The sequence below is a fragment of the Peromyscus eremicus genome, unplaced genomic scaffold (genome assembly GCF_949786415.1).
Source record: "Peromyscus eremicus unplaced genomic scaffold, PerEre_H2_v1 PerEre#2#chr22_unloc_1, whole genome shotgun sequence".
Classification (NCBI taxonomy): Eukaryota; Metazoa; Chordata; class Mammalia; order Rodentia; family Cricetidae; genus Peromyscus; species Peromyscus eremicus.
Genome location: NW_026734286.1, coordinates 2,519,989 through 2,535,000, shown reverse-complemented (window position 1 = coordinate 2,535,000; position 15,012 = coordinate 2,519,989). Strand labels below are relative to the sequence as shown.

Below are 15,012 nucleotides of genomic sequence, written 5' to 3'. Positions count from 1 at the left end.
GTGATGAGCAATAGAAAGATGTAAGTAAACCACAAATGGAGTAGTGATAAGCTATAAGCTGTGTGGAAGTAGGGATAAGACTAGAAACCTAGCCAGAAAAGAATATAAAAGATGAAGCCTCAGACCCAACCAACAGATCTTGGTGTGATACACAGGCTGCTTGCCAAAGCTAATCCAAAACTACCGACTGCCCCCACCTCCGTCTTCTTTTCAATCATCCATAGTACTAAAGCTCCAGTTTCTCTGGATATTTAATAATTTTAACGTCCTTCTGACGATATCTTTATTAACGGAGCTAATAGTGCGAGACATAGTGTGAGAGAGAAATCCCTGCCCACGAAGCGGAGTACCTTGTTCAAAGTTCTCAGAGTATTACAGCCCCAAGACCCCACGCTTATTCCAGAGGCCTCACTTAACCTGCCAACACTCCTTTGAAATCAAGGAGTTGTCTCCCTGGGTCACTAAATGTGAAGTTCTCTGGGTGGAGTTGGAGGAAAACAAGCAGAGGACACTCTGAAAATCCAGTATCAAGTTTTGTTTAAATACAATTGCCTGGGCAGCATCTGCACCCAGCAGGAAGCCATATAATTGGCTGTGTGGTCAAAACCTGTTGATTTAACTTTCGGCAGTCGGATCTCCCAGGACTTTATGGGATGGGTCTAGCTGTACAATCACCGGTTCGTGGGAGGAGAACGCACCCGCCTTAACTCGGTATGGCGGTACGGCGGTTAGGTGGTTAGGCGGCTCGCTTGCAGGGGAGCTCTGGCGTGAAGCAGGCTGAGTCGCTGACTTTGTTTATGCGCCGATTGTGCTGGGGGGAAAGACACAGGACCCCGAGAACGCCAGAAATGGTGAGTGTGGGGAGCAGTCCCACCCACTTCATTCCCAGAGCCCTAGACCCCCGGGAATGAAGTGGGTGGACTGCTGCTCCCAGCAGTGTCGGCCCGGGCTTCCCCATCTCAATTCTGCAGTCTGTGGCTTTCTCTGGCCAGCTTGGCTAATCGGTTAGGGGCTCCTGTGTCCTATGAGGTTCTTGCGTGGCCATGCAATTCCAGGCCTGGCGCCTTTGCTCTGTAGTTTTGCACCAGCCAGAGATCTTCTTGACTCTGGTGATGACGGGAAAAATTTGGGGAAGACTTCACTGTCTAGTGTGTTGGTTTTGTGCTCCAGAGCTGGTGTGGGTTGTGGGGTATCAGATTTCTCCATCTCCTCTGGACAGAGTCAATTGCCCTGAATTTTCAAATTATTTGAGATCAATGCCTCAAAACCATGCCCTGAACTCTTGGGCCAATGCAGCTTAAATATAGAGGTGTTTTCCCATCTAACTAAACTTTTTGGAACCGTGGATGAACAAGTATTTGGATTTCCAGGGGAAGGTGGGATCTACAGCTTTCTCTGAGGCCTCTGACCTTTAGACATTAGCTGATATCTGGGTCAGTGTGTCTTATCCCTCCCCCTGAGTTTGGGTTTTTGAGTCCCTGAGGCATTGAGCAGACACACAATAGCAGGAGAAGCTGGTATAGTTTATTAGCAGAGTGCCAAGAGAGGAAGCTGAAATGAGCAGAAAGAAAGTTCTGTAGTTTAAGGGGGTTTAGGTTCATTTGGATGTAGAGTGCTTTTCTTTGCAAACTCTACCAGTTACACACTCCCACATAATTCAAAGGTCACATGTCTCGCTAGTTTAACTGTCTGCTCAGGGGTGTGGGTTTTAGTATTATTGTTGTTCGAATCTCAGATAGTCTTTAATTAAAAAAAAAAGGTACTAGATATTGTGGTGAAAGCTGAAAGTTCAGAGAATCAGAATAAGCCACAGCCAACCTCACCTCGCCAACTCCACGAATCCTCTGACTGAAATCCTGAGCCCTCACCGGAATGGGTCTCAGCTGAACTGCCTTAGTTCCTGTCTCCTCAGCCTTATATACCTTTCTCTGCCAGTCACTTCCTGAGACTAAAGGCGTGTGCTTCCGCTTCCCAGTACTAGAATTAAAGGTGTGTGCCACCACTGCCTGGCTCTGTTTCCAGTGTGGCCTTGAACTCATAGAGATCCTGATCTCTGTCTCCCTAGTGATAGGATTAAAGGTGTGTGCCACCACTGTCTGGCCTCTGTGTCTAATCTAGTAGTTGGCTCTGTCCTCTGGATCCTCAGGCAAGCTTTATTAGGGTACACAATATATCACCACTCTGAGCCATAGATTACTTTCAAGTGTTTCTGTTCTTTGCTGTTTTTTCTCATATGCTAATTTTGAAGGTCTTTCGGGACCTTGTTTTCCATTCTATTTTCCTGCTTTATTTTGATCTTTTTTTTTTTTTCCACCTTTGCTTTTAAAAATAAAATGCTGATTAAGGGAGGACTTGATCTTATTCTAAAGCAGTGGTAAAGTGAGCGGTGAAGAGCACTTGCTGCTCTGGCAGAGGACTTTAGGTTCCCAGCACCCATGTGGTGACTCACAATCATCTTTAATTTCATCCAATTTCAGGAGCTCCTCCACCCTCTAAGGCTGGGTATCAATAACGTATGTGATACAGATACATACATGCAGGCAAAACATTCCTAAACATAAAAGTAAATAAACCTCTTTATGTATGTATTTATTTTTTAAGGTCTGTGTGTTGTTTCAGGTGGGTTGGAGATCACAGTCCTAGAGGAAGGAGAGAAACTTAAGGAAAGTTGGCTTCATAGTGAATGAAAAAAAAAGAAAAGAAATAAAAAGGAAAGGACATTACTGCTCTTAGGTATAGTGGTGGGGAATGTTTATTGTAGATAAAAGGGAGAGCATAGCCAGAGTCAGAGACATCTGGTAGAGTCCAGAGTGGTCATGACCCTGAGCTATATTAGGAAAGGAGTGAGTGGAAGGGAGAGGGGGAAAAGAGGAACCAGGTGCAGCAGCCAGGAGTCCAAAGGTACAAAAGGGAGGGCAACCAAAATGGCTGGATTATATAGGGAAGGGCACCCCAGCCCCTGCTGTGGGCCACAGGAATATCATAGGAACTCAGCTGGTTATGGCAAAGTCACTACCTGGAGGAATCAGGGAATTCCTCCAGAGGAAGCCAAATCCCAAGGAGTTTTTGGTGTTACTTGGCTTGTTACATATCAGCTGTATTCTGTTGTGAAAATCATGTGTGCCTTCATAGTTTTCCCAATTGACTTTTCCCTAAGAAGGGCTAACAGTGTGGACTGATCACTCTCTGGACATACATATTCCAGGTGTTTGGAGAACTGCCTCAGGAAAGGCTTTCTCTGGAATCAGATTCTCCCTTGGCCACTTTCAAGGACTAGCAGTAATAACAGTCCACATGCAAGTCTCCTGATTTAAGGTAAATTCCACAAGGAGACACCACCTAGGTCAGGTGGATGTTAAGTAATAGCTTTACACAATTTAGCTCAGACCCTCCTTTCTTACAGCCTTACTAACTTTATAGATCACTAACTCCTTACCTAACCATGTCTAGGAATATTTAGATAACCTTCTGCGCTGACAGCTATGCTCAGCCAGAACCCCAGTTCAAGCCTCCCTGTAATTATCATCATTGGCAGCATCCGGCCAGGTCCATTCCCAGTTGGAGGAAAGTACCTTATCAGAGATACCTCTGTACTCTCTAAGAACAGACTTAAGCATCCAGGTTACCTGTTTGAGAAGGCCTGGCGGATGTGCCAATTAAGCTTTACTTCCTCCTTTCCCAAATCTTACCTCTGGTTCCAGATCTCCCTTTAACTATCACCAGAGGCATCTAGCTGTGCACAGGTTGCCTAGCGACTGAGCACACTTTCCCCCACCCTGCAGAAAAACGGCAGATAGCTTGGACAGATAGGAGCCACAGGAAAAAAGAAGACAGTTTTATTTTCTCCCATTGACCTAGCAACTTATAGATTCTTAACATTTTCTATCAATCATGTTTAAGACTATAGTTGAGCACATAAGATTTCCTCTTCTTAGATATTACCCGAATTTAGCCTTTAGTTAATTCATTTCCCCATTGGTCACTTCCCTTTGGGGTTGCAAATGATAATTAACGGTTATTGCCTCTCAATGTGATTCTTATCACCCCTCCGTTTGACCCTGGAAGCCTGGCTTTATATACTAGGACTTCCAGGGCACAGAGAGTCAGAGAAGAGAAAAGAGCATGCGAGAACTAGACAGGTAAGAACTTGAGAGGAACAAACTGAGATGGGGAAGAACTAGATTGAAGGGCTAGAAGAGAGTACTAGAGAAATGAGATGGAAGATGAGGAAGAGCCAGATGGGGAAGTACTAGCTGGGTAAGAACAAGCTGAAAAGGACCTAGATGAGGCAAAATTAAGATGAGAGAATTAAGGTAGAACTTAGAGGGAGCAATAGATAAGTATAGAGAGAAATCAGGCAAGAAAGGAGCTAGACATGAGAACAGAACTGAAGCTGTGTATAAAGGATGTTATGCCAGAGAAATTAAAGCAAGTGGACTATAGAGCTCGGTGTGCTGCGATTCTATTTCCTGAAAATAGTCCTTGCCATTAGTAGTTCTCTCTCCTGAGCCCCTGGGATGTATAATATTAAGGCTGGTCCCACTAATATTATACAAGAAGCCCCCAGGGCTGGAGAGTTCAGAGTATATAAGCCAAAAGGACTCTGTAACAGGTGCTGAGGATGCAGCGAGAACCTGGCTGCCAGGTTCACTTTGATATGTTAGCCATTTGCCCCAGGGCTTGAGACTTAACTCATAGGAGGTCTGTTTCTGCTGGCAAGTTTAGCTAATTGTTTTGAGGCAGACAGTGGGAATTTGGAAAGTGTATGTCTGGCCTTTTAGGTTAAAAAATGGGAAAATATCTTAGTGTATGGGAAGGATGTTTTGGTGCACTAGGCTACTTTCCAGAACACGAGGATTGTGGAGTACTCAGAGCCTGGGCCCTAGCAGTCCTGACAAATTAGACACCCATCCCATCCTCAGTAGGCCTAATAGGAGAAATCCTAATAGGAAGCTTAAAAGCACATCTTTGGTTGTTTACTCTAACTCCTTTTAGGTCATATCTGAATTTATACAAATGAGGTGAGACATAATGCCTTCTCGGGGTAAATTCAAGATGGGGAATGCTATACACAGCAAACACATTTTGAATTGGCTGAGGCAGGAGGATTGCCAGAGTTTGAGGTCAGTCTGGGTTACACAGTGAATACCAGGACAGCCTGGGTGCAGAACATAAGAATAGAGCTTTGGTAGTGTGGAGAATATAGCTCACTTGGTAGAGTGCTGGGTTAGCATACCACAGGATCTTGGTTCAATTCCTAGCACTAAACAGGGATGGTGGTGCACAGGCCTAAGATTTTAGTGGTGGAAACAGAGGAAATTTAGTTCAAAGTCATCCTCATCTTGCCTCCTGGCTGTCTTTGGTTACATGAGATTCACTCTCAAAACAGCAGGGTGCATAGCAAAAATGTGTGGAAGCCAGACATGGTGGTACATCCTTGTTTGAATATGCGTTTCTGGAGAGAACTGTTATTTCAATTTTATTTTGTGTGTATGATGATTGCCTGCATGTATGTCTGTGCACCATGTGTGTGCCTAGTGTTACGGAGGCCAGAAGAGGGTATTTGATGCCCTAAAAGTGGGCTTATAGATGGTTGTGGGTCAACAATGTGGATGCTGGGAATTGAACCCAGGTCCTCTTCAAGGATAGCAAATGCTCTTAAGCACCAAGCCATCTTTCTAGCACTGATCCCTGTAATTTTAACACTGGCCAGAGGATTAGGAGTTAAAGGCATCCATGGCTACATAGCGAGTAGCCAAACTCACTGGATATGGTGATGCATGCCTTTGATCCCAGCACTTGGCAGGCAGAAGCACTGTGCTGTGATTAGAGGCATGAGCCACCATCACCTGGCTTAAATTTTATTTATTATTGGTGTGTATGTGTGTGTGTGTACCACAGTGTGGATGGAGGTCAGAGGACAACTTTTACAGGGTCATGTCTCTCATCTTTTACGTGGGTTTTGGGGACTGAACTCAGGTCATCAGGCATACATAACAAAAATTTTCATCCAGGGCTGATCTTTCTGTCTCCATCCAGAGTGTTAGAATTGTAAATGTGCTGTTGTACCTGTTTCTCGAAACCCCCAGAGACCACCAACGAGCTGGTTTCCAATGCAAGCACACAAGGGTCCTTTTATTCAGGTGTAACCTGGGCTGCCGCAGGGCAGATGGAAGGAAATGTGGCAATGGCCATGAGCCCAGGTGTAGAGAGTTTTTATAGGGAAAAACCACAAGCTGGGAATTGGCAACTTGGGATTGGGTAGAAGGAGCAAGGTGATTTTTTGAAACTATTGATCTGGACTTTTGGTGGGGAACCACAACCCGCTGAACAGGATTATCTGGACTGCTCAGCAGGATTATCTAGATATCTCCAAGGGCCATAAACCACAGACAGGATCCTGTTAAGCTTTCCTTTCCTGTATAAACAGCAGACAGGATGTCTGCAGGAGGATACTGCTCTGTATTCGTTCAAGTTATCATGGCATATTTCTGAGCCTGTAAAGTTAAGTCTAGGCCTTCACAGTGTACCACCACCAGATTTCATGTAGTGCTGGGGATGCAAGACAACATGTGCATGTTAGACAAACCCTCTGTTGAATAAACTAGATTCCCAACTTAACCTTGTAGCTAGGCTGATAGGATGGAACTTGCGATAATCCACATGTTCCTGGGCCGTGGTCACTCATATTTGGCCCCAGAATCAACTACCTCTCCTCCCCTTTGAGCTGGGAGCTGTGTTTTATGCATCAGTAAGACCCACCTTTAAAGCATGATGGTGTCCTACTTAGTTTTGCTTTCTGTGCTGTGATAAAACAACCTGGGAGCTAGGAGGTGAGGGAGGTGTTATTTCATCTTACAATTCCAGGTAACAATTCATCACTGGGGGAAAGTCAAGGCAGGAAATAAAGCAGAGACCATGGAGGAACACTGGCTTGCTTTTCAGGTTCAGATTCAGCTACTTTTCTTATAACCCCAAGCCCACCACCTACCCAGTGGTGACACTACCCACAGTGGACTGAGCCAGATACAGCAGTCATTAAGCAAGGAAATGCTCCCACTGATGACCTGCAGCCCAATATGATGGAAGCATTTTCTCAGTTAAGGTTCTCTCTTCCCAGATGACTGTTGTGCCCTGAGCGCGAGACCCTCCCCACCCCAAGAGACCACCAGAGACACGAGCTCACCGAAATGCAAAAGCAAGTTTTATTGGAGCAGTTCAATCCCCGGGGCAGGGACCTCGTCAAGCCATCCAACACAGTAGAGGCTGGAGGAGGTGCCTGCCCCTCTGCAAGCTCAGTTTTTAAAGGCAAAAACCATAAGGCTACATCATTTAGGGGCCCTAGGGGCGCTTTTCAGAATTCCTGTGTTATCTTACTTTGTAGTTTTAACCAGTTGTTTGTCAAACTTTATAGATTACCTCCAGCACTGGGGCATTCTGTGGTTAATCAATTGCTACCAGATAGTCCTTTAAACATCCTGACTTGGTACTTTGACCATCTCCGGCATTGGGGCATTCTATGTTTAATCAGTTGCTACCAGATGGCTCTTCAAACATCCCGACTTTGTCCTGGGACCTATGTCAGCAGCTCTGAGAATTTTGAAACTCAGGCCTGTTTCAAGCTGGGGTGAGGGGCTTGCTTGAAATGGGGGTGTTTTGGTTCTTCAATGACCCTCATCTGTGTCAAGTTGACAGAAAATTAGCCAGCACATAAGGTTCAGGAATACTCACGAGCATTTACTTTTTTAAAATGTTTACTGTGTGGGATGGAGAAACTTCTTAGCAGTTAAGAGCATTTCCTATTCTTCCAGAGGACCTGAGTATGGATCCCAGCATTACTGTTAAGCAGTTTGCAACTGCCTGTTGTAGGGAGAAGGGTGCTCGTCTGAGCTCAGAATATACCCAACACTGAATTCTCAGTGCAAAGTAGATTTCCCCTGGAGCAGGGTGTTGGGGGTGCTGCCTTTGGATCAGGCAAAGGCAGACTACAATCAGCAGCTGTCTCTGTAGAAGTGGGTTTTAAGGGGGAAAGAGGGAAGTCTGTGCTAGGGTGAGTTGGTAAGTCCTGATTGGACAGGGTACCCAAAAAATGAATTTTGATTGCTGGACCTTGATGTTTTGATAGTTGGACAATGGTGATCAGTGTCAGTGGCCAAATAAGAGAATGGACCCCGGGGGGTAGCTTTAAGAATATAATCTAGCAGTTTAGCAAGAGAGAGGGGAGAGGAAAGGGCACAGCCTGTCTGTGCTGTGTTTGCCATGCTCAGGCCTGTTAGAGAGCCTTCACTTGTAACCCTGGCTCTTGGGGATCTGTGATGATATTTTGTTTGTGCTCTAACAAATAAAGCTCACCTGGAGATCAAAGTGTGGAGCTAGCCTTTGATCTCAGTAATTGGGAGGCACATGCCTTTAATCCTAGCACTTGGGAGGAGGAAACAGGAAGTGATATGGCTGGGTGGAGAGAGGAAGTGATAAGGCAGGGCGGAGACAGGAGCTCAGCCCTTTCAGTCTGAGGATTCCTAGAGGTAAGAAGTCTTTCTAGTGGCTGGCTGCTCTACTCTGCTCTTTCAGCTTTCACCCTGATATCTGACTCTGGATTTTTATTTATAAGCCCAATTAGAATTCATGCTACAGGGATCTGACCCTCCCATCTCTGAAGTCATCCAAATACCCATGTCATGTGCACACATAAACACATGCACAAACAAAATAAATCTTAAAGGTAAAGTTGTCTTTGTTGTACAAGGTATTTTGGGTTGTATCAGATCTTTGAAAATGATGCATGAGCCCGGATGTGGTGGCACACACCTTTAATCCCAGCACTCTAGAGGAAGAACCAGGTGGATCTCTGTGAGTTTGAGGCCAGCCTGGGCTACAGAGTGAGATCCAGGACAGGCTCCAAAGCTACACAGAGAAACCTTGTCTCAAAAAACAAAACAAAACAAAAAAAGAAAGAAAGAAAGAAAGAAAGAAAAGAAAAAGATGCATGAATTGGACATAATTTTTGAATTCTGTCCTCTTAATGTATTAAACCCAATGGGAGGGGGTCAGTTTTATGGGCTTTGTTGTTTGTTTGCTTACTGAGTTTTATTTTGCTTTGTTTTGTTGTTGTTTTGTGAGACTGGCTACCCTGGCTGCCCAGAGCTTACTGAGATTCACCAGCCTCTGCTACTCAAGTGCTGGGATTAAAGTCATGGCACCAAATCCGTTTTTTATGTAAGTATTTGTTTGCTGTACATGTCCTTTCCCATGATGCATTTGATTTTACTTTTCTACTTTTGCTCCACTTCAGCATCTAATTTTAATCATATATAAGTCAAATATTGCATAAGCATAAAATGGGCAGTGGGGGGTTTTACTAACAGTTCACTCAGTGGACACAGATTGCCTTACTGCGCATGTTAGAATTCCTAGCCATTCCCCCATGACCGTGCATGCACTAGCAAGATGCTTATTCATCCCAGGGCCTTACATGCTATGTAATCTGTATGCTGTGTGATCACATAATTTGAGTACAGCGTGAACATATACAATCTATGTGCATGCGTGGCATAAGCCCATGTTCGCATGTGTGGGGGAATCTATAAAAGTGGGTCACACATATCCCTCCCCGCCTCTTCCTGCACTATCTTTCCATAGGCCTAAGCACATCCTTTCTGTTACCCTCCCCTTAATAAACTCTCATAGTGGATTTTGTTGTACCTCATGGCTTTTCTCACACAGTAAACAAACAACGCTGCTTAATGAATAACACCGCATCCACCCAAAACCAGTCAAGGCTGAATTGGCCAACAGCCCCTAGGATTAAGACATGCTTCAGGAAGTGTTTGACCATGAAAAAGTACATTCTAAAGGTTGCTAGGGAAGTTTAGGTCTACGCAATGTAGGTGGGAGTCCCAGGCTGACAAGTGCATTTTTCAGCAAGGAGTGTACATTTAAGGTTTTAAAATTTTATTTTGTGTGTATTGGTGTTTGCCTGCCTGCATATATGTATGTATGCCAGGTATGTGCCTGGTTCCCGTGGCGGCCAGAAGAGGGAGTCAGATCTCCTGAAACTGGAGTTACAGCTGTTAGTCAACCTGCTGAGCCATCTCTCTAATCCCAAGACATGTATGTCTAGCTCAAGCCAAGTATAGGTTGCTAAGTTATCTCTGTGCTTGCTCTCCTAACCACCACAGTAAAAACTCCACACTCTAAACTCAGAACTCCAAAAATACAGTAAACTCAAACCCTAGCCAGCAGCTACCTTTTGACTAGTACTCGTTCTGAGGATTCCCATCTCAGCCTTTATTCCTCTTTCTTGCCCCAGCTCTATCATTTCTTTGATCCTTGGCTTTGTCTTCTGGAAGAAGAAGCTCTATTTTCCTGCTCTCCCAGGCTCCCTCCTTCAAGGGGAGACCTTGCCTTGGAGGAGGTGGGAATGGCAGGTGGATTGGAGGGCAGGGCTGGGGGGTGGGAGGAGGGAGGACAGGGGAATCCGTGGCTGATATGTGAAATTAAGTTAATTATTTAAATAATTATACTTAAATTAAAAAAAATTTTTTTTAAAAAAAGGAAGAAAGAGGGTAGACCTGGAGTGGACATACAAACTCTTACTTGTGTTCTCGATCCATGTACTCCTGTTGTCAATGGTCAAAAGAATAAGCAACCTTCTTTCTCGACATCTCTCTGGACTTCCTCTCTCTCCCTTCATCACCTTCCTGGTGGGGCCATACAGGCTGCACTCAAACTGAGGGGGAAGAAACGGGAAACAAAGTGGCCAAACTTCCCTCTGACATGAATCATGAGTGCCAAGGTCCATAACCAAAATGGGAACTATGGAACATATGTGTCATGCTGCCATTGGGAACTTAAGTCCCAGGTCCTGGTCCCAGTTAGCTGCTTTGTGTAACTTGGTTTCTGCTGGACTTGTTTGGCTGGCCAACATGAATAAGAAGACAGCTTTGTCTGTTCTCTGCTCTGACTGCCTGGGGACTGTGATATGTTGTAGGAGAGATGCTTCCTCCTAGTTCCTCCTGATGCTCCCACCTACCACTCACAGGCTTGTGAGACACTTTGTGATCCCTCCTTGTCTTTTCACAGGTTCCAGCCACGTCAACCCCAGACCCACAAAACCAACTGGATGGAAAGAGATTCCTCTCCCTTTATGCCCCTTCAGCAGAAGAGGAACAACAACTGAAGGGGTTAAACTCTCATTTGTTCAACTGAATTTAAGTTTCAGTTCTCTGAGGGGCGGACAGCTGTCTCTCCCAACAAAAGGCCATTTATCAACAAATTACATTCAGGGCCAAGGGAGAGAAGAGAACACGAACAAAGCCTGAAGTCAGGCCCACAGTGTCTCAAGGACAAGTCCTACAGCCCCCCTTCTGAATCACATTGGGACTTGCCCAAGCTTGTACTTGCCCAAAAATAAAACCCTCAGCCAATTAAAAGTATATTAATAACCAATGCTTGCTTAACCGATTATGTTTGAGATGACCTCACTGTCCCTAAAATTCCCTTTAGCTATGTTTAAAAAGAGCCTACAAGCTCCTCTCGGGCTCACCACCATCTTGTACAGGTGAATGACCCCACATGCATGCTGGAATAATAAATGCTCTTTGCTCTTACATACTTGAGTCTGGGGTCTTCCTTCAGCATTTCCTCAGACTTTATGCAACTATGCAAGGGGATGTGCAGGGACCATCTCCAACAAAGAATAAAAATAGACATTGTATTTTAGGCCTATGGCCATGTAAACTCAGCACTGAGGACTGACAGTCTGTTAGGGGGATTTCAGCTATCAATCTTTGTTGAGATATTGCCCACAGCTTTGGGTAATCTGACATTCTCTGTTGTTAGAAATAACTTGAGGGTTGAAAAGAAAGAGAGCACCATCCCAACTGAAGTGTCTGGACAAGGCAAGTTTCACTCTTGATCAAGAGGGTGTGCTCAGCTGACCGAATGCACCTCAGGGGGTGCACTTGCGTTTTACTCTAACTCAAGTGGTGGCTATGTCTTTTTTGGGGGGGTGTTAGACCTTACAGTCTTAATTCAATTGGCTAGCCTGGATAGAACACAAGGAACAGAGGAAAAGAAGGAGGAAGAGGAAAAGGGGGGGTCACTGCTTCAAGGAAAAAAGGGTCACTGCTCCAGCCATCGATTTCCTCTAACACAGCAGGGGGCTTTTGTGTAAATAAAGGTTTTTCTTGGTGGGGGATCAAAACATTTGCATAAAAGTCTTCCAAGGTGGAGAAGATAAAAAGATTTGAATTCCTTGTCCTAAACACAAATTTTAGGTATTGGATAGAAAAGACTCATATATAATGTTGTTTATACTACATAGCCCAGATTGACCTTTAAGGTCTTTTAAGGTCTGGTCCTGCTGATCCCACTATTCCTGTTTTCTGTGGTGCTGGGGACCAAATCCAGGATGCACATGCTAGACCAGCACTCTATCAAGTGCCAAAACCCACAGCTTTCATCTTAAAGGGAATAAGAGAGAGTTTTTTTTTTTTTTCCTGGAGCCATGCTGAGTGACCATGGTCCAGGAACACAGATTTAGACTACCCTAAATTCCATGATTCAACCTGGAAGCAGTTTCATAGATTTTTCTCGTTTTACAGAGCAAAGAAAGTCATAAAGCAACGCACGTTTAAAAACGCATCGGGCACAGCAAGATGCAGGAAGCTTTTCTATAGGCCCAGGATGCTGTCTGAACTTCAGGGCTGGTAGAAGCTAGTGGTCTGTTAATTCTAAAAGGTTCTTGGACAGCAGGGAGGTGCTCCCGAGGCCCCGCCCTTGCCCAGGGCAGTTAACGGTTGCTTAGGGAGGTGCTTACCAGGCCAAGCTTCTCTCCAACATACCGACTGTTAGGAGGTTTTTTCCTTCAGTGGTGCGGCGGCCCATAAATTTCCCAAGTTCCTGTGAGTCACTAATTAAACTCATTGTCTCACCAAGTTAGACTTGAGTGAGCCAAGTTCTTTGGTCTGTCGTTGGTTCCGTAATGGAGGTGGAGAAACATTTTTTTCATCTCTCTCTGGGAAAAGTTGACCCAGTAACTCCACACTCAAATGAGGTAAGGCATCCATCCTCCTGTCTTTTGGATCATGGAGGTCCGGTCCAGAATTTCAGGTGTGTAGGCTGAACTGTCAAATCGGTATTTGGTGGGAAGAGAAGGTAATACTGTAGCTCCAGGCCTGTTCTGAGGCACTTCTGCTAAGAGCGGCACCTGCGTACTTCGGTCTGTAGTAGAAGACTTGTATGCCCCAAGCCCCAGAAATCGTATGCGGATTCCAATCCCAAGCGTGCACGAGACATTGTGTGGTTCTTGGCATGCCCGGTTCCTATCTCCTCAGGGCATGTATAATTGCCCTGAATTTTCTAATTTTTTTGGAGCAAGATCTCAGTGCTCAGTGCTTTTTAGGGCTGCCAGTTAATCTATAAATGCAGTCAAGGTGTTTCCTTCTCTTTGGGATTGTTCATGCTTTGTCAGTTCAAGTGGAAGGGGAGAGGTGTGGTCCTCTCAGGTAATTGTTGCTGAGCTTTTATCTAGGTTGATGCCCCTGCCCGCTCCTGGAATTCAGGTCCTTAGGTCCCCAAATAGCATTGGCAGGAGAAACAGGCACAACTTTGTTAGCAGATGCACTTCCAATGGAGGAAGCCAAGTAGAGCAGGCACAGGAAGGGGGAGTTCGCATTCATCTGCATAAAGTGCTTTACTGAGCATCCTGTAAGGTGTACTCCTTCACACAACTTAGCAGCTCATATCTCCATCCAGGGGTGTGCATTTGAGTAGTATTATATGCCGCAGATTACTTTCCAGCCTGCCTCTGCTTGCAACAGTAGCAACAGCAACTTTTAGTCATTTTTTTTTTTAAATTACATTTAATTTAGTATGTGCAAGCATGTTGTCAGAGGACAATTTTCAAGAGCTGTTACTCTCTTTTCACTATGTGGGACTCAGGGATTGAACTCAGGTTGTCTGGCTTAGCAGTAAGCTCCTTTACCAAATGAGCCATCTCAGCTGTTTGTATGGGCAGGACTTTTCTGAGTGTATATTACCTGTTAAACTAATCCTACTTACAACTTCAAGCTTCCCTTGTCTCTTAGCATCTTAATTCTCCACCCCAGGTGTGTTTTAATATTAAAATGCCTTGCATTCTTGGGCGTTTCCAGCCTTTCTTGGGTAATTTGTGTTTTTCATATGTTAAATTTGCAGTCCTTGCCCAGTGCTCTGACTTTGTCCCTGCCCTGTTCTGCCTCATTATGACACTTGCTGTTTCAGAAGCAAAATGCTCTCTAAATAAATTGAGGAAGGCTTAGTGAAATGCCACAAACTAATAACGGGAGTCTCATCACACTGTCTTCCACGCAGACCCAAGAGATGGTTTTTCTGTAAAAGTGCTTGCTGCTGGGCCTGATGACCAGAGTTTAACCCTTGAGACTCACATGGTCAGAGAGGATTACTACCAGGTTGTCTTCTGACTTTTACACAAGCACTACTGCACCCATGTGCCTACACATGCATATGCACTTGTGATTAAAAAAAATGGTGCTGCAGATGGTTTTGTGTGTTAGAAACAGGGGAAATTTTAGTGCGTGGGAAGGGTGCTTCTGTGCACTACTAGACTAGTGACCAGAACCTAAAGTAGGGTTTAACATTGTGTTTACAATCCTCACTGTTTACTACGATTACAAAACTTGAGTAAAATTTAATGTTTCAGCTGTGTTTGTTTATTCAGGGAATTGATCTAGTCAGGATGGAATTTATAATAATGAGAAAGCCCATTAAAGGGCTAAACAGATGGTCTAAGTGACCTAGAAATGCAGGATATATAGATATGATAGGATGAAAGGGTAGATTATTGAATCTACTTTTAAAGAGCAACTGTTTTGAATTGCTATGGATTTTAGTTTATTGATACAAATTTAAAGTTAATTTTGTTATACTGTATGTATATTTCTACTCTTGTTTAAGGTATTATGTTTATGCAACTCATTTAAAATGGATAGTTAAGAAATACAAATTAAT

General features: G+C 44.4%; 2 long non-coding RNA genes across 4 annotated transcripts in view; one reads left to right on the top strand and one right to left on the bottom strand.

Moving 5' to 3' along the window:
- LOC131900820 (uncharacterized) overlaps positions 1 to 12,767 on the bottom strand; it is a 32,912-nt gene extending 20,145 nt beyond the window's left edge. For 2 of the 3 annotated variants that reach the window (XR_009376284.1, XR_009376285.1), the window contains exons 1-2: positions 12,633 to 12,764; positions 10,597 to 10,729 (exon numbers count right to left, since the gene is read on the bottom strand). This is a non-coding gene — a long non-coding RNA (uncharacterized LOC131900820). Of the gene's footprint in view, positions 1 to 10,596; positions 10,730 to 12,632 lie in introns of all 3 variants that reach the window. The other variant, XR_009376286.1, reaches the window with a different exon arrangement.
- On the top strand, positions 691 to 11,609 carry LOC131900821 (uncharacterized). The gene is made up of 3 exons (XR_009376287.1): positions 691 to 851; positions 9,121 to 9,216; positions 11,083 to 11,609. It is a non-coding gene; the product is annotated as an uncharacterized LOC131900821 (long non-coding RNA).
- Positions 12,768 to 15,012: the final 2,245 nt, after the last annotated feature.